The following is a 20,216-nucleotide window of genomic DNA, read 5'->3' on the forward strand; positions in this document are numbered from 1 at the left end:
GAGCTGAAAGGAGACACCTCTCCTGAAAGGAGACTGAGCCACGTAGGTGCCCCTAAAACCCAGTTCTGATCTATTAATCTATGCTTCTTTCTCCCCATTCAATGCCACCATCTCTATATCTAACCTGAAATCTTGGTTAGGATTATATAGTAAAATTAGGCTGCCATGACATTTACTATATGTTCTGAAATTTGTAGAAAAGCCCCAAAGAACAAATATAACTGGGTATATCATTCAGTCACTAGGAGCTTCATTCTTAAATTGGTGTTCTAAACACAAAGATAAAGCCATCAAAAATCTTAGTCTTAAGAACATGAGGCTATGCTATTATAATTATCAACATATACTGCCAGTCACTTCTTTCTATGAATTCCCACAATGCCAGGACTGTGTGTTGCACCTAACAGTAACTCAGTAGAAAAAACACAAAATACTGGCCAATAATGGGAATAATATTAAGAGAGGGCAGGTTCATTCTGTTATGGCCCTGGACATGAACTGCCATGGTCCTGAGCTTTATTTGGAATGAATTGTAAATCCTCATTGGTATGCACCTACACACCCCCAAATCTGTTTGGAAAGTGAGATGATCCCAGTCACAGTCAATTTTAAAATGTTAACTCAGAAGCAGAAATGTGTTAGAAACAAATTTGATCTGCTTGCACAGGCGCAGAAGAAGATAGGGTTGGAACATTAGTCAAGGGAACAGACAGGCGGCTCCCCCATGCCTCCCACCTATGACTTCTCTTATCTTATCCTGATAAACACATTCTTGTTCTTTTACCATAGTAACACAGGGTGTTCTTCTCTACACAGCCATGGTAATAAGACATTATTGTTACGTGATTTCCCCTCTTTATAAATGCAGTCAATTTCCACAGGCTATCTATTTACAATAATATGTATTTATATTCATGACAATTTAGAATATAAGGAAATTTTTTTCTTATTAACTGATATAAAAGGTGCTCAGAGGAAATTTTAATGGGAAGGTTTATGTAAGTTTTGCTCTAGAGGAATAAATACTGAATCCAGCTAAAATGTTAGTCATTTATCTTCTTTAAATATTTTACAAGATTTGTTTTAACCTCTCTTTATAAATGCTGCTGACTTTAACATTACTTTATGAATGTATTTCTGAACCCCAAAAGAGCTACACTGATTATCCTGCTGTGTTTACGTACATTAAAGGAAATGCATTAAACCTAAGGCCTTTTAAGAAAGCAAAAATATCAGAGCACTGAGTTTAGGTAATAGCTGTCGGTTGTCTTAATGCCATGTGAGATTTATCTTGGCAGCACTTTATCATATATGTTCCCCATCTGGCACTGTGAGCCACTTTGCATTCCATAAAATGTATGAGTAGGCAATACTTAAACTAGTATCCTCATTTTGCAGGCAAGAAACCAAAAGCGATACTCTGACTTTAATGCTGTCCATCTAAGAATTGTTGTTCTAATTTTATGAAGTTATAGGTATAGTTTTTGGCAAGGTATTAATGAACTGAAAAAGACCTCTGCTACCTATACCTAATAAAATGTATCTAAAACCCAAAACCAACAACAAACAAAAAAATGTTGCTTTTAGTTATCCACCAACCAAAACACTGGATATTCAGCAAGTATCACAGTAATGGGCATATAGGATTGACAATAATTAGTACCATCCTATGTGTTTTCATTTATTACTTCATTTCTACAGATGCTGAAGCTAATATATATATATATATATATATATATATATATATATATATATATATCAAATAAATAAATAAATAAATATTTATTTATTTATTTAACCGCTGTGTTAAAGTGTCCCACTGTTATCAAACATAGCTCAAGGGTCTAGGAGGTAGATTCTTGTTTATATGTAAAGAAGTGAGAAGGGGGCTTACTTATATTTGCAAAGTAGATCTTTCCAAGAGATCTTCAGAATTTACTGCTATCATAGGATGAGTACATAACATGCATTTAATGTGTGTCCTTAAATCTATGTACCATCAAGAGTAAGAGATATCATGATTACATGTTCCAGAGGAATAAAAAAATGCCAATTAGATATAATACAATATACTACAATATAATTTAATATAATACAAAACTTTCTCATTACATTGATCATAAAACACATTAGTACTTCAAAGACTTTAGAATGTAAAAAAAGAAGTTTGCATCTTAGAATCAAGGAAATGTCATAAAAAATCGCTAGTTTCCTTTCTAGGATAAAAAGGCCGTATCCATTTCCCATGAAAGATTTGTCCATGTTCTTTGAAAGGAATTTTTGATTTATTATACATTGATGATCAAATTATGTTTCTAATTCTTCACTCCCCTGTGACCATACTATGTGTCTATATCATTGTTCTAGCCTCTTGGTGGGTCTTTCCTAACCCCTTGACACTGGGCTGGTCTATGAGACTTGATTAGGTTAATGCAGGATTCCTCCATATCAGTGCTGTAAACAGAACAGCGTAACAAAATAAATTCTTTGTTTCAGTGGGCTGCTATCTAGCAGCATCCCTAGACTCTACCAACTAAAGATCCATACCACCCCTGCCTCCCGAATGTTGTGACCACAAAAAATGTCTCCACATTTTGTAAAATGTTCTCAGAGCGTCTGGTGCCTCCAGTTCCAGAGCTTAAGATTCTACACAGGAATAAGGTTGTTTCTTATTGGCAGCCGTCTCTGCAAGCAGTTAAGTTTCTTTTCCTTAAATATCATTTTAACAGATTTTCATAAAGGAGCAGAGATAAATAATTTTGCTTAATTCATCAGAAACAATTGGAAGTTGAGGACGTTTTAATAAACAACATAATAAAGATACGTGGTACGCTTCTAACTTTTGACAATGACACAAAAGATGGGAAAACTACATAATATTGAATGATTGAAACAGGGACCCAATATTTCTCAGCAGGTTGAAAAACAGTGGATCTGAATATAATAAATGCAAATTAGCCGAAATAAATATAAATCCAGTATATAACTTCAAAAAATCAATTGCCCAAGTGCAGAATATACAAGAATACTTTAGAGGTTTAGGTAACTTCAATCTCACTTTGCATCCTCAGGATGCCAGGAATGCTGAAAAGGTCCATATGCTCTTAGAGTACATTACTGGAAGTAGAAGTTCGTTTGGGTTGTGTAATTTATTTGGAATATTTTGGGTGATCCACTTTGATGAGTTACTGATAAACTAGAGTATAGATGGAGGAGGAAGAGGAAAAACAGCTTTAGGACTTGCTATTTCGGGATAGCGGGTGTATTTACGCTCAAAAGATGAAAGCTTATGCAGAAAGGATAGCTGCCTTTTTTTTAAAAGCCAATATGTGAAAGAGAATAAGCCCTTTTCTACTGTGACAATTGAGGACAGAGTTCATGAATGAAATTAATAAAAGAGACAGTGTTTAACCCATTTTTATAAAAGAGTAATGTCGATCAAATCTAGATTGTTGTTGGATTAATAATGGTTACAACAGAGGTGTACTTGTCATCACACACAATTTTTTTTTGCAAGTATGTATGGTGATAAATGTTAATTAGATTTATTGTGGTCATCATTTTGTTGCATATACAACTATCAAATCACTATTGTGTACACCTGAAACTAATACAATGTTATATGTCAATTATAACTGAATAAAAAAAAAATGGAGGCATACCATTATTACTCTATTTGACATCAGAAGGCTGTATGTCAAGATACTCTCCAGGGGTGCTTACTTTGTACCAGTAACAAAGCTAAGTCTTCCAGTTAGGTCATCAGGCAGGAACTTTTATGATTCACATTTTACATTTGAGGAAAAAAGAGATTAAATAATTTACCCAAGGTTATGGAGCTAGTTAGTTAGAATTAAAGCCAAGACATTTGATACTACCTCTTCTGCTTCTAATCTCCCAATTTACAGAGATCTCAGATTAGTATGAAACTTCTTTTCTTTCTTTTTTTTTTTTTTTAAGATTTTATTATTTTATTTGACAGACAGAGATCACAAGTAGGCAGAGAGGCAGGCAGAGAGAGAGGGAGGAAGCAGGCTCCCTGCCGAGCAGAGAGCCCGATGTGGGGCTCTATCCCAGGATCCTGGGATCATGACCTGAGCCGAAGGCAGAGACTTTGACCCACTGAGCCACCCAGGCACCCCAGGATGAAATTTTTCTGACCATTCTCTGCCAGCCTGGATCCCCACTGAGTCCCACCATTATCATCCCTTCTCCCTAATACCTGGCACTCTGAGTGCTCAACAGCTCTCTGATAAGAAACTCCTCCTAAATGTTGCTCATTAAAACAATATCTGAAAAGATGGAAAACCAACAGCCAACTAATACACCAACTGGTATGCCAGTACACATCATCAGGTTCAAGGGCACAGCACACAGCCTGAAACCCTAGAGTCCCAGCCTCCAACAGATCCAAAGGGTGAGCAGAGCCCCAGGCACCAGAGTAACGGAGAGATTCCCCATCCATGGTAGACCTGAGAACATCTGGGAACCCTACAAAGGTAAACATCTGCCGTACCATCACACATTTCCTCTATCATCATACAGTTCCCCTAGAGGGAGACATGAGGGAGCAGAGTGTAGGACAAGACTGGATTTCTTGATAATCAAACAAAAAGCACTGGAGCATTTAAATGGGGAGTTTACTGCAATTTTGAGATATTCATTGGTGAAAAGTCCTATCAGATAAGTTTATATATATTACAGTTTTAGTTGAGAGATGAGTCATTCTCTCCTAGCGAGAAAGAATTTGAAACAAATCAAAGGATGTGATGTGGAAGCTGATGAGGCAGTCTTGCTGTATTCCATACAATTAGGAAATGTTCGCGTATTTTGCATTAAGAACTGAACTTCCCAGGACACTGGCAGCTCTCTGAGGCAAGTGTTCCTTAACCCAGCACTCCAGCTAGAGGCTCAATTCTGCCCCAGGCCAGAACAGTTCTATTAAAAATGGATGATGACCACATTCTGAGCAATAAGTCTTTTTCTATAAGAATTTTCAAATCTACTGAGTTTTTTTCTATTCCTAATGGGATACGTTGATTTATTTTGTGAAATGCCAATTCAATGTATAGTATTTTTTGCCCTTTTCTCATCACTAGAAAGTACACTTCCCCTGAGTCTATGGTGAATTAATGTCTTTGGACATGCTTTAATATACTAACCCAAAATGTATGCTTTTCCTGAATCCTATCCTCCCACTCTCACAGCCTTAGGTATTTTATAAATGATAGTGTGGCTTTGGTATGAAACAGTTAAACATCCAAATCTCCAGCTTTGGCAGCGTGAGGATAATTAAAATTATGACATAGACAGTATCATGAATTCCGTGACAACTGCCTAGTGGCACATAAGAAAGAGTTACTTTCCACGGAAAGGGAGAGCAGCCCAAATGACCTTCCTGACAGCCACAGAACAGAAGAAAAGCGAAAAAGTGCCCCAGCTCGTCTCTGCTGTCTCCGAAGATTGCTCTTTTCACACTGAAACAGAATATACCGTTCTCACAGGCTGCTTCATCAGCACTTATCTGCTGTCTACTGGAAAAGGCAATGTTAAAGCTGCTGAAAATAAGGCCAATGTGACAAACAACAACAACAACAAAAACCCACACAAACCCCCCCCCACACAAAAAAACTCACACACACACAAACACACACACACACACCAAAAGCCCCAACCAAAAAACCGCAAAAACACAAGCAAACCCAAATTCCCCACACACACACCAAAAAATCAATCCAGTCTCTCTATACACACACCAAGAGGCTTATGACTTGCAAAGAAATTTGGAGAGGCCAGCCTAGGGTGTGGGAACAGTGGCACTTGAAGAGAGAAAATAATGCCAAATGGAAAAGACTTTGGAAATCATGTGGAAGGATTAGACCCCGTGTGGAGGTCCACTGCAGGGTGCAGCACAGATAAATCGCATGCTTAGTGTTGGATCTTAGAAGCATCACGCCCGCTCTCTAATGTCCCAAGCTGCGGACTGTCAAGCCAGCACGCGATCAGTTCTAAGATGGTTACTCAAGCGTCTCGAGAGCTCCCTTGGTTAACTCCATGCCAAGTGAGAATTCCATCTGACTGATCCGCGGGGCATTGCTTCTTGATTCTGGGACCATTAGGAGTAACATTTCCGTGCCAGCCTCAAACTGCGGAGAAAGGAGCCGGTGTTTTTACCATAGCCACCGCAATGCCTTCCTTCCATTAGCAATTCAGAAGTGTTCTTAGGTCATCCATGTGTCAGTGGGGAAAGTGAGACTGAGCATTGGGGAAAAAAAAAAAAATGGGTGGCTAATTATGTGGTTTAACTTTCCCCTCCCTCTGAAGAGGAGCACTTTGACTTTGTCTTATTAGGATTGTTTTTCCAGAGGACAAAATCCATAATCCACTGGGAAGTTTTCTCGGGTTGACTTGACTCTGTCTGAGTTATGGTCTTTGCAAAAGTGCTTTGGATTTTATTTTGACGCATTATCTCATTTATACCTTGAACCAACTGTTGGTTGGTTATGTATTATCACTTCTATTTTATAAACGCGGATGCCCAGTGCTGACAGGGATAAATTACTCTTCACTGGATAGAAATAATTAGTCAACAAAAATTGGACTTGACCAAAGCTATCTACTGATGACAGGGCCCACACTCTTTCACATAAAGATCCATGGGCAAGAAGCACACTTTATATACCAGGTGTTTATACTAGTGTGCAAGGAAATAATGCTTCATGCTAACTGAGAAGCACACAGGGTTTCTGCGACACCAAGCCCTGTCTGTTTCATTGGCTTGGTTTCTATTTTTCGTCTGATGGATCTCTGGTATTAGAGTCTCACAAAGACACAGAGGCATCTAAAAGTAGGAAATAAACAGAGACTTTCCAAGGACAAGCACATTTCTGTAAGAGGCGGCAGCATACGGGAGCAGAGTGAGGTATTCTGTGGCCTTGTCAGGCCCCTGGTGTGTTTATCTAGTTCTCTCTGCTGCCTCTGAACTCCAAGCGAAGATATAAATATATCACCCTCACCAAAGTGGGAGCGGGAGGAAACTGCACAAATGAGTACAAGATAAGAATTTGAAATATAAAATTACCCAGATATAATTTTATAGCAAGGAATGATTTTAGGAAGACAGGAGGATTTTTATTTATAAATGTGGAACATTCTGAGTGTAGAGGGACTTGTCACACGTAATGTATTGTGATGTGGTCTCTAAACACTTAATGGCATTCATTTTATTACCATTTTCCTCTGGAATAGAATGACATACTAAACTGATCAATAGAAGGCTTTGACTTCCTCAAGATGTTTACAGAGATTGTTGAAATTGAATAACATGAAATGTTCTCTTATTTTTCTGTTGACTGTTGCATTGTCTGTTTTAAGACTTTGCCAGAGTTTACTTCCTAGTTCTGAATGGCGAAGTCATGAGAAGTAGGTTAATCACTTCTAGACCTGCACATTGTCACAGATGTTAAGAAGAGGTATGTAGTTGTTCAGAAAGGGGGAAATGTATGGATTTTCAGACAGGGAAAAATGATCTAAAAGACTTGCTTTTCTATTCTTTGACAGTGTAGGGCTTGTTAAGTGAAACTATTCTGGATCTCAAACTAGGACATACATGGCAGCCCCTTTCATGGAGCACCACATGTACCTTGGTTGGTGTGTCTGGGATCTCCTTTTGCTGCCTTTTTATCTGCTGAGTGGAGAGGAGGGAGGAGAAAAAGGGAGGTAGGTAATTTCTGAATGCTACGATATTCTCTAACGAATACCAGACATCAAGGCAAGAATTCTCTTATCTTTTCTCTAATGTGTTGGTATCATCATTATCACTCTGCAAGAATGCATATATGTAAATCTCCCAACTGAGAGGCATGTCTCAAACTCAGATCTTCTGATTATGACTTGAACACTGTTATTACTTCAGACTCTGGTTAGGAGGTGACATAAACCCAACACAAACCATTATCAGCAACAGAGAGTTGACTTGCTATCTAAGAGATGGAAATCCGAATATAACTGGGTGGCTGGGCCTCAGAAACCTGAACATAGTCAGGACATTTCCTGAGTCTCATCCCTTCTCTTGGCTTTATGGCATTAGTCATCAACTGGACCCATCCACAGAGCAGGTAGGAAGGCCACTGGTCACTACTGTGTCTCATCTTACCAAGTTTCATCACCAAAAAGACTGGGATTGAGGTTCTGCCTTACATGTCCGGGGAAGTTTCTGACCAGTCCTACTTAGACAGTCCAGGCACCAACGAACTGTACCTATCAGGTGAACTATAATCATGGGCCTAACTTGCTTAGTAAGATGCCCAATGAAGGTAGGAAGGGCAATGTCTGCTGCATGAAATAATTAGGACCACGTGATGGTGGGGGAAGGAAGTGGAAGTTCCATCTGTGACACTGTACATGTATATAATCTGGCTCTGCTGCCACCATTGGAAGATCCTGTAGTCTTATAAGAGCCCGACTTCTTGAGATGAATCCATGATTTCTGGTTTCAGTGGCAATGTACCATATTCCACTAGAACACTCTGACTACCCAAACCACTCCATCAAAAATCACTAGCCACATTTTTCTTAGACTTAAGAAGCACTTAAATAAGCACACTTATTTCCTGACCCCTAGAAGTGAGCAAGGTGGGAGTGAAGGAGAGGAGCCTTCATGGCATCAGCGACAAGGAAATCTTAGCAGCCGTGTATCATAAACTCAAACAATGTTGAGTAAAAAGTGCAAGCTCATTAAAGTGAAGAATGTTCTGCAACTTAACCTAATGCCACACTGACAGCCTCAGGTAGCTTTGTGAAAGCAGCCCTGAATCAACACCTGAGGTTACTAACAACAATATGCTTGCTGTACACAAGAAAACACAAGAGAAGGATGCTAGCACCCTTCCAGTGGAATGCTTGCCTTCAGCTTTTCCAGAAGGGAAAGTTTCACTCACCTCTCCCTCAGATGATCAAAGAATGAAGTAGGGAGGAGTCTGGTAAAACCATACTTTGCAGTCTGGAAGAGATACCTTATAGGAAGGAGGAAGCGAGGGGGTGCTGATGGTGGGCTTGAGAGGGGGAGGAACTTAAAAAACAGCTATCTGTGCTTTGTCTAGACTTGGGGTCAATTCCTATTCTACAGCAGTGACAAGAGAAGGCCCCTGGTTTCCTTGGGCTTAGGGCAGCGGTGCCAACGAAGAGCTGGTGGTACAACATGTCCTCCTGGAAGGCAATGTGACCGTGGCCGTGCACGTGGCCGTAGTGGCGAGGAGCTGGAAATGTGCAACCTCCTGCTTCCAAATAAAGAGAAAGAAACCCTTTAGAGAAGAACCAGAGCCCCCTACTGAGATGACACTGGGCATTTACTACATCCTTTTGTCTTCCTTCTCATCATGTGGAAGATTCCAACAAGAAGATATCAAAGTCCAAGAGAATCCATCTTAACTCCTAGATGATTCTACCCGTAGTTTAGCTTTAGTTGCACATTAAAATCACCTGGGAAGTTTTTAAAATCCCCAAAGCCTGGGCCTCATCCCAGTCCAATTGAATCAGAACTTCTAGAGGGGAGACCCAGGCCTCTGTACTGTCTTTAAAGCATGCTGGGCTCCTCTGTGTAGTCATGCTTGAGAACTACTTCCTAAAGAAACACTAGGTAAATAAATGTCTCTCCTTCTCCAAGAATAAACAGACCAAGAATAACTGCCAAATTGCTGCACAAAACCGTAAGGACACATGGAGGAAAGAGAAAAAGCTTAGTCGGGGGGTGAGAGTCGGGGGTTTCTTGATTAAAAAAAAAAAAAAATGCTTAACTTTTATGTACAGTATTCTTTAAAAAATTAATGCACTGTTTGCTCTGAAATACCATTCTCTAGGCAATTATGGTTTTCATTCTTCATCTGATGATAAAAACATTAAAATATTTCAAGGTGAAACTGCCTGTTTGACAAACATGCATTTTAGCGGTGGCACTGTTGTCTTTATCTGATGAATAGTATTTTTTCAGTTATTGGAGGAACTATTTTCATTTGGACCTGATTGTTTTGATTTAGAAAGCAGAAAGAGAAAGAAATAAAGTTACCAAGTCATAGGTAGTGCAAATATTTAGAATAAAGGTCAAGAAAAAAGTGGAACTATTGTGTTTAAAAAGAGATGAGTTTTCAGCCTCAATTAATGATTTGATAAACATAGTCAACTGTGAGAAATCGTGAAGAAAAATAAGTTTAACATTTAAAAATTAGTTATGTAATATTTAAAATATGCTTTTGAATTAATGACTAAAGGCTAATGTCAGGAGGAATTTTCAATGATATATTTGGCTGAGAACTTCAAGAATGTAAATCTATCTTCTCAAATTATACATATTTAACTTGAACATGTTTTCAGGAATGCATTATGTATGAAATTAAGGACCTGGGTAAAATTCAAGGAAGCAGAAAAAATAGAAGATAGCAGTCTAAAGACTATTTTAGGCAATGACACATGAATTGAGTGGAAGTAGTTTATTTGAGAGGTAATACCAGGAAACACTGAGAGAGGGCTGGGAAGTGAGACAAGGAACAAAGGAAGCCATAAAGTATGTTGTATCAAGGGTATTACTGCTGTGGTCAATGGAGAGTGATCACCTTGGGGACTCTGGTGTAGGATGTCCTTACAGCTCTCCCACCTGAGGAGCAATGTTTCTGCACTGAGCTGCTGCGAGGGGGCACTCATGCCTTGGCACATAAAGCTTGCTCCACCTACTGGTCATGGAGAATGAAACCCCCCTTCGTAAGTCAAAGAACCACATATCCCAACATTGGATAAGCACAGAGAGAGCATGAGTAGGCTGGGGCAGCATCTGTTAAAAGTGTGTTTTGAAATAAAACAGAGCAGGGGTCAGCAAACTTTTTTGTGAAGTACCAGATGGCAGATATTTTAAGTCTTGTGTGCCACATTCTCACATATTTTTCTTTTTCTTTTCTTTTTCTAACTATTAAAAAATGTAAAAACATCTAGCTCATACAGAAACAGGTGCCAGGCCACATTTGGCCCATAGGTTATAGATTGCAGACTTCTGACATAGAGGATAATTTTTTTTTAAGACTAAAAACTAAATGGGTCTGTTAATATGACCAATCAAAATGAGTAAATTTTCTAAGATGAAGATAATCTTTGCATGGAAAACATGCATTTTGTGTTGTTTATATGATACACATAAACAAGATGATTACCTTAGAAAAACAATTGTGCAGACATATCAGATAATCAAAAAAATATAGGACAGGAAAGAACAAACAAAGATTTAAGGCATTTAAAAAAAGATGAGTTATTTTATATTTGGGATGTAGTAATTTAAATGTGGTAAAATGTAAAAGCTACAGTGAAGACATTGTAGCCAGTCTTTAATCTGACAAGTAAGATAATAGCAAAGGACAAAACAAGATAAAAAACAAAACTGCTGAAAATAGAGATGAACAAAAATACCATTAAAGTGGTAGAATTTAATTCATTGTTCCAAATCTTCAATATATCAAGGCTTAACAAAATTCACAAGAATATGAAAGAACAGGTTTATTCAATTATAAGAAAACAGTGGTTATAAATTTCAGGGCTTTAGCTTCGGATTTTCAAAAGATACTAACCCAGTTTCAATGAATTAACTAGCTATGATCTCTGGCCCGAGCCTACATGGTGAAATGACACAGTCAACCTCGGACTCCCTCCCACTGGGCTTCTGGCTCTCAGGGTATGATATTTTGGGAGCCTACCTGTCCTCACTAAATTGAGAAGACTTCTCTTGTCCTGAAGCATCAGTAGGCTGAGCAAGCATGAAATATAAAATTTCCCTAGTTCTAATTTTTCATAAGCCAAAGGTTCTCAGCTTGAGGCAAGAGGCTATTTAGTCAAAGCCAGAAAACTCACAGCTATCCTTTTCTTTAGGTCTTTTTATCTTTTTCAGCATCAGACAAACAGCAGGATATACTTCCCCTTGCTTAAGGAATCCAGGGACCTCTCTTTCCCCTTTCTCCCAGGCTCCAATTATCTCTTTCATCCAGAGGAATCTCTCTCGGTGTCCCTTCCAGCCTCCTTACAGACACTCTGTTCTGAATCACACCTGGTTATTCAACATAATCTCCAAAGCAGGGTTAAGATTTTGAAACAAAAACAAATAAGAGAAAGAAGCATTCTCACAGGCAAATCCTGTTCTCTCTCCAACATTTTTCTTGCTGCTACACAAATTCTTTCCCATTGTTCAGATTCCATTAAACACACAAAGGCGAAACTGTAGAGACCATTCTAAGGATAGTGACATTGAATTTGAAGTAAAAAACAAAAGGAATAAAAGCAAAATCAAAACTCTCAGCCCTTCTTTTTTTCTCCTGAGTTAAGAATCTAAACTACAATTATTAGTTTCAAAAAAACATCTCTAAGAAAACTACATATTAAAATTTAGAGGATGTGTCCAGTGAGGTACTCTGGGAAAAATTTAGGGACTCCTTCTAAGGTTGTGACATAAGCATTCTTTTACAAGTAATGTGACCTATTGTGGAACCAGGGAAAACTTGAAGAAAAGGCTTTAAACAATTCTGTTAAGTAATATAAAAACTGGGGCAAAAACGGCAGCTAGTACTAGGAATCTTTTTTTTTAAATAAAAATCTGATTAATCAAAATATTTTCCTCTACATGGAATACTGCCTGTGCAATATTGCATAAAAAACAGAAAGAATAGAAATTCTCTATAAATCAGAGACCTGAGAAATTGCTAACTTCACCATACTAGAAATTAGGTTGCTCTTTTAAAGCTTTCTGGTTATTCTAGTTAAAAAGAAAAATAAATAGCAACTAACAAAATGAGAAATTGCAAATGACAGATGGCAAAGAGTATTCATCTAAACTAGAAAACTACCCATTGCAAACCTAGAAGAAGACAGGCAAGTTCAATGTAAATATGCAAAACGATAACCAGCAATTGGAATAGAATACTGTTAAGTTTTCTTAAACTTATTTGTAATTATATTTCAGTAAATGCAAACATTAACAATTTATAACTATCCCCCACCAAATAAAAATGTTTTGAAAAAATACTGAGAATTTTCCATCATAAGAAAATACTGACACTCTCATATATTTATAGTGATAATATAAAATGTCAAACTCTGGGGCTCCTGTGTGGCTCAGTGAGTTAAACCCTCTGCCTCCAGCTCAGGTCATGATCCCAGGGTCCTGGAATCGAGCCCCACATCGGGCTCTCTGCTCAGTGGGGAGACTGCTTCCTCCTTTCTCTTTCTGCCTGCCTCTCTGCCTACTTGTGATCTCTGTCTGCCAAATAAATAAATAAATAAAAATCTTAAAAAAAAAAAAAAAAGTTAAAATCCTCAGAGGACCAAATGGTAAGACATATTAATGTCTTTCAATTATTCAACCTAATACTTATGATTATTATATTCAATTCAAGGAAATAATCAATGCTCAAATGAAGACACATGAACAATTATATTCCTTATGAAATAGTGAAAAGGAAATGAAATTCTGGGAACTGAGTATTAGTTAACTTTTAGGCAACAGAGGATCACATATTGAGGCTAAATAAGAATCATGGGTGTTGTAATAGCTAATTTGTATGTCAGTTTGTCTAGGCTATAGTGCTCAGTTGTTTGGCCACCTTCCAGTCTAGATGTTACTATGAAGGTATTTTTTATTTTAATTTATTTTTATTATTTATTTATTTATTTGAGAGAGAGAAATTCTTTTTTGTTTCAAGTTTTTATTTAAATTCTAGTTAGTTAACATATAACATAATACTAGTTTCAGGAGTAGAGAAATTCTTTTTTTTTTTTTAAAGATTTTATTTATTTATTTGACATAGAGAGAGAAATCACAAGTAGGCAGAGAGGCCAGAGGGAGAGGAGGAAGCAGGCTCCCCGCTGAGCAGAGAGCCCAATGCGGGGCTCGATCCTAGGACCCTGAGATCATGACCCAAGCCGAAGGCAGAGGCTTAACCCACTGAGCTACCCAGGCACCCTAGGAGTAGAGAGATTCTTAAGCAGGCTCCACACTCAGCAGAACCCAGCACAGAGCCCACCCAGCATGGGCCTCGATCTCACAACCCTGAGATCATTACCTTAGTTGAAATCAAGTCAGATGCTTAACCAGATGACCCATTTAGGTGCTCCTGAAAGTATTTTTTTGATGTGATTAATATTTATTTGAGTAGACTTTAAATAGAGTAGATTAGTTTCCACAATGTGGGTGGGTCACATCCAATCAATTGAAAGCCTTAAAAGACAGCTTTCCCAAAGTAAAAATTTGGCCGCAAGACTGCAATATAAATACTTTCCCTGAGTTTCAGCCTACCTGGCCTGCCCTTCAGATTTCTGTCTAAAGACTATAACATGAACACTTACCCGAGTTTCTAGCCTTCAGGATTGGCCTACAGATTTAGGTCTTACAAGCCCCCACAATCACATGAACCAATTTTCCCCAAAACATCCCCCCTCTGCTATTCATTTTGTTTCCCTGGAAAACCCTGATTAATGAAAGTATAACAACTTTCATATTCAAAATAAAATATTATAATTTCTGCTTCAGACTGGAATAACTGGTACCACGCTAAAACATGACAAACAAGTATACCCAGACCAAAAAAAAAAAAAAAAAAAAAAAATAGATGGCAAAACCACTTGCAGACATTGGACAAAAGGCAGTGCAGAAATTCAATCCTGAACAAAGGCAGGCTCATGAACTGAGCCCCGTGAGTGAGTGCCCTAGCTCTCAGCCTGAGACATTTTCCTCCCTAATGCAGTGAGCAAAAGAGGCAGAAATCAAGGTTGAAACCGGGAATAGGACTATAAGGATGGATCACTGGGAGACTGAGTGATTCCTTGTGACTCCTTGTCCAAGAGATGGGCTGTGCATGCCAAAAGTCCGAGGTTCCAAATGTAACAGAGAAAGGAGAAGTTGGGTAGTACTGGGAGGTATTGGAGGTGCAGCCTAGCCAGAGTAGAGACCTCATTAACATTATAGGCATCCATCTGAGACACCAGAAAAGTCATACCTTGAAGGAAGAACCAAGTCCAAAATAAAGTTTACTTGAAATAAGAACCAGGTCCAAAATAAAGAACAAGGTCCAAAATAAAGCAGGCCCTGACAAGAGTAATTGGGGAAATACAGTTTAGAAGTTGAATTTTTCAAGTTAGATAATCTCAGAAAATAAGTTTGGCTTTCTATAAATCTGTTTTTTTGTTTTGTTTTGTTTTGTTTTTTAAGGTTTTTATTTATTTGTTTGACAGAGAGAGACAGAGAGAGAACACGCATAGGGGAAGGAGGAGAGGGAGAAGCAGGCTTCCCACCAAGCAGGGAGCCCAATGCGGAGTTCAATCCCAGGACTCTGGGATCATGGCCTAAGGCGAAGACGGTTGCTTAACAACTGAGCCACCCAAACGACCCTATAGATCTCTTTTAACAAAGAGCAAAACCCACTTTATCCAAGTTAAGTTGATCAGCTAGTAAATGGAATTGCCTACCAGTAGGAAAACCACGAACCTTCAAAGTAAGATAACATAATCCTTAGTCTCTATAATGAATCGGGATCAATGTCTCTTGTGTGATATATGTGATATGACAGGGAGAAAAAAAGTCTAGCAAAGTTTAGTCAATGAAGAATGTGTACAATGGAAACCAACTTTAAATGACTTAAGATTAGCAAACAAAAATGTTTAAGAAGCCCATCTCTTATAGACTCATGTCAGAAAGACACCAGCAGATTGAAAGTGAGGGATGGAAAAACATTTATTATGCAAATGTATGCCAAAAGAAAGCCAGGGTAGCAGTATATATTTCAGGCAAAATAAACTTTCAAACAAAGATTATAAGAGACAAAGAAGGACACTACATAATCATAATAGAGGATATAACAATCGTAAATATTTATGCACCCAACATGAGAGTACCTAAATACATAAAACCATTAATAACAAACATTCAATAAATAGTTGAAGTAATACAATAAGAGTAGGGGGCTTTAATACCCTACTTACATAGATGGACAGATCATCCAAATAGAAAACCAACAAAGAAACAGCAGCTTTCAATGACACACTGGACAAGATGAATTTAACAGACATCTTCAGAACATTCTGTCCTAAAACCACATAATACACTTTCTTTTTAAGTGCACACAGAACATTTTCCAGAATAGATCACTTATTAGGCCACAAAATAAGTCTTAACAAATTCAAAAAGATCAAAGTTATACTATGCATCTTTTCTGACCACAATGCTATGAAACTAAAAATCAGTCACAAGAAAAAAATCTGGAAAGGGCACAAACACCTGGACGTTAAATAACTTGCTACTAAACAGTGAATGGATCAACCAGGATATCAAAGAAGAAATCAAAAAAATTCACGGAGACAAATAAAAGTGAAAACACAACAGTTCAAAATCTTTGGGATGCAGCAAAAGTGTTTCTAAGAGGAAAGCTTATAGCAATCAAAGCCTACCTCAGGAAGCAAGAAAAATCTCAAATAAACAACATAACCTTTTACTTAAAGGAGCTAGAAAAAGAAGAACAAACAGAACCCATAACCCAGCAAAAGGAAGGAAATAAAGACTAGAGCAGAAATAAATGATATAGAAAAAAATAGAACAGATCAATGAAACGAGGAGCTGGTTCTTTGAGAAGATCAATAAAATTGATAAACCTCTAGTAGAACTCATTTTAAATAAAAGAGAGTTTCCAGATAAATAAAGAAATAGTAACCAATAGCATCAAAATATAAACAGCTGTAAGGGAACATCTTGAAAACCTATATGCCAACATATTGGACAACTTAGAAGAAATGGGTAAATTCCTAGAAACATATAACCTACCAAAACTTAAGCAGGAAGAAACAGAAAAATTTTAATAGGACAATCCCCAGCAATGAAGTTGAATCCATAATCAAAAAATTCCTAAAAAACAAAATCTAAGACCAGATGTCTTCACAGCGAAATTCTACCAAATATTTAAAAAAAATAGTTCATACCCATTCTTCTCAAACTATTCCAAAAAATTAAAGAGAAAGGAAAACTTCCAAATTCAGTCTATGAGACCAGTATCACCCTGATACCAAAGCCAGATAAAGACACCACAAAAAAGAGAACTATAGACCAATATCTCTCATGAATATAGAAACAAAATACCTCAATAAAATATTAGCAAACTAACTCAACAATGTATTTTTTAAAATAATATATCATGATAAAATGGGATTCATTCCTGGGATGTGAAAGTATTTTAATATTTGTAAAAAATCAACATGATATGTCACATCAATAAGAGAATGGATAAAAACCATATGATCATTTTAATAGATGATGAAAAAGCATTTGACAAAGTACAATATCAGTTCACAATATAAACCCTCTGCAAGGCAGGTCTGGAGGGAACATATCTCAACGTAATAAAGTCCTTATATTAAAAACTCACAACCAATATCATACTCAATGATGAAAAACTGAGAGCTTTTGTCATGAAGTCAGCAACAAGACAAGGATGTCTACTTTCACCACTTTTATTCAACATAGTACTGGAAGTCCTAGCCACAACAATTAGAAAACATAAAGAAATAAAAGACATCCAATTGGTAAGGAAGAAGTAGAACTTTCACTATTTGCAGATGTCATGATACTATGTATAAGAAACCCAAAAGACTCCACACACAAAAAAAAACCTACTGGGACTGATAAGTGAATTTCGTAAATTCACAGAATATAGAATCAATATACAGAAATCTGTTGCATTCCTATATATATATATATATTTAAAATGAAGCAACAGAAAGTGAAACTAAGAAAACAATAACATTTATAATTGCATAAAAAATAAGATAGCTAGTAACCTAACCAAAGAAGTAAAAGACTGTACCCTGAAAACTATAAACCCTGATGAAATGAATTCAAGACAATGCAAAGAAATGAAAAGACATGCCATTTTCATGGATTAGAACAAATATTATTAAAATGTTTATACTATCCAATGCAATCTACAGATTTAATGCAATCCCTATCAAAATACCATCAGCATTTTTCACAGAACTAGAATGAACAACCTTAGAATTGGTATGGAACCACAAAAGACCATTAAGAGCCAAAGCAATTTTGAAAAAGAAAAACAAAACTGGAGGTAACACAAGTCAGATTTCAAGTTATCTTACAAAGTGTTAGTAATTAAAATAGCATGGTACAGGCATAAAAACAGACACATAGATCAAAAGAATAGAAAACCCAGAAATAAACCTACAATTACATGGTCAATTAATCTTTGACAAAGGAGGAATGAATAAACAATAGAAAAAAGACAGTTTTTATAACAAATGGTGTTGAGAAAACGGATAGCCACATGAAAAAGAATGAAAATGGATCACTTTCTGACACCATACACAAAAATAAACTGTAAATGTATTAGGGACTTATATGTGAGACCAAAAACTATAAAAATCCTTGAAGAGAGCACACACCGTAATCTCTTTGACATTGGCTATAGCAACATCTTTCTAGATATTTCTCCTGAGGCAAAGGATATAAAGCAAAAATAAAATCTGTGGATTACATAAAACCAAAAAAAAATTGCACAGAGAAGGAAACAATGAACAAAACTAAAGGGACTTACTGAATGGGAGAAGATATTTTCAAAATGACATACCCAATAAAGGGCTAATATTTAAAATACATAAGGAACTGATACAACTTAATATCCCAAACCCAAATAATCCAGTTAAAAAATGGGCAAAAGGCATGAACAGACATTTCTCCAAAGAAGACATCTGGATGACCAATAGACACATGAAAGATGCTCAACATCACTCATCATCAGAGAAACACAAATCAAAACTACAATGAGGTAGCACCTCATCTCTGTCAGAATGGCTAAAATCAACAACAAAAGAAACAAGTGTTGGCAAGGATAGTGAGAAAAACGAATCCTCTTCCACTGTTGGTGGGAAGGCAAATTGGTGCAGTCATTGTTGAAAATAATATGGCAGTTCCTCAAAAAGTTAAAAATAGAAGTACCCTAAGATCCAAGAATCACATTATTGGGTATTTGCCACCAAAATACAGAAGCACTAATTCAAAGAAGTACACACACACCCATGTTTACAGCATTATTTATAATAGCCAAACTAGAAAGCAGCCCAAGTCCATTAATAGATGAATAGATACAGAAGATATGGTATATACATACAATGGACTATTATTCAGCTTTAAAAAAGAATGAAATCTTGCCATTTGCAACAGCTGGATAGAGATAGAAAGTATAATGCTGAGCAAAATAATTCAGCCAGAGAAAAACAAATACCATATGATCTGACTCATATGTTAAATTTAAGAAACAAAACAAGCAAGCAAAAGGAAAAAGAGAGAGAGAGAGAGAGAAAGATAAACCAAAAGCAAATTCTTAACCATAGAGGACAAACTGATGATTACCATAGAGGAAGCAGATAGGAGAATGGAGAATAAGGGATGTGGATTAAAGAGTACACTAGTCATGATGAAAAAATAAATAAAATAAAATAAATAAATAAATAACATTTAAACAGTTAAAACAAATCTATTGAAGAACTAAAGGAAAATATGGTCAATGAACAAAAACAATATATTCAAAAATCTTTTTGAATATTTTATTTCTTTATTTATGAGAGAGAGAGAGAGGAGAGCACAAGCCGGAGAAGATCAGAGGGAGAGGGAGAAGCAGACTCTACACTGAGTGAGGAGCTAGATGTGAGACTCAATTCCATGACTCTAAGATCATGACATGAGCCAAAATCAAAAGTCAGTCACCCACCTGACTGTGCCACCCAGGTTCCCTGAGAATATATTCAAAATGTAATGAATGAATGGAGACTCCACAAAAAAGAAAACTATGCATTTATACAAAAATGTTTTAAAATCTACAAACATATATATAATTTATAGAACTAATTATAGAAATTAGAGAACTAAAAATTATAGAAAGAAAATGAAAAGTTCTCTGAATGGCTTTAAGAGCTAATTTGATATGGATGGAGAAACAGTAAATCAAACTCAAGGATAGAATGATCCAATCTGAAAAACAGAGGACAAAATAATTGAAAAAATGAATGAACAGTGTTTATCAGGTCTAACATGTCTAACATGTCTGTAATAAGACTTCTAGAATTAAAAAAAAGGGGGGTGGGAGAGAATGAATTAGAAGATTTGAAGAAATAATGGCTGAAAATTCCTAAATTTG

This window comes from Mustela erminea, chromosome 14, assembly GCF_009829155.1.
Source record: "Mustela erminea isolate mMusErm1 chromosome 14, mMusErm1.Pri, whole genome shotgun sequence".
NCBI classification, from domain to species: Eukaryota; Metazoa; Chordata; class Mammalia; order Carnivora; family Mustelidae; genus Mustela; species Mustela erminea.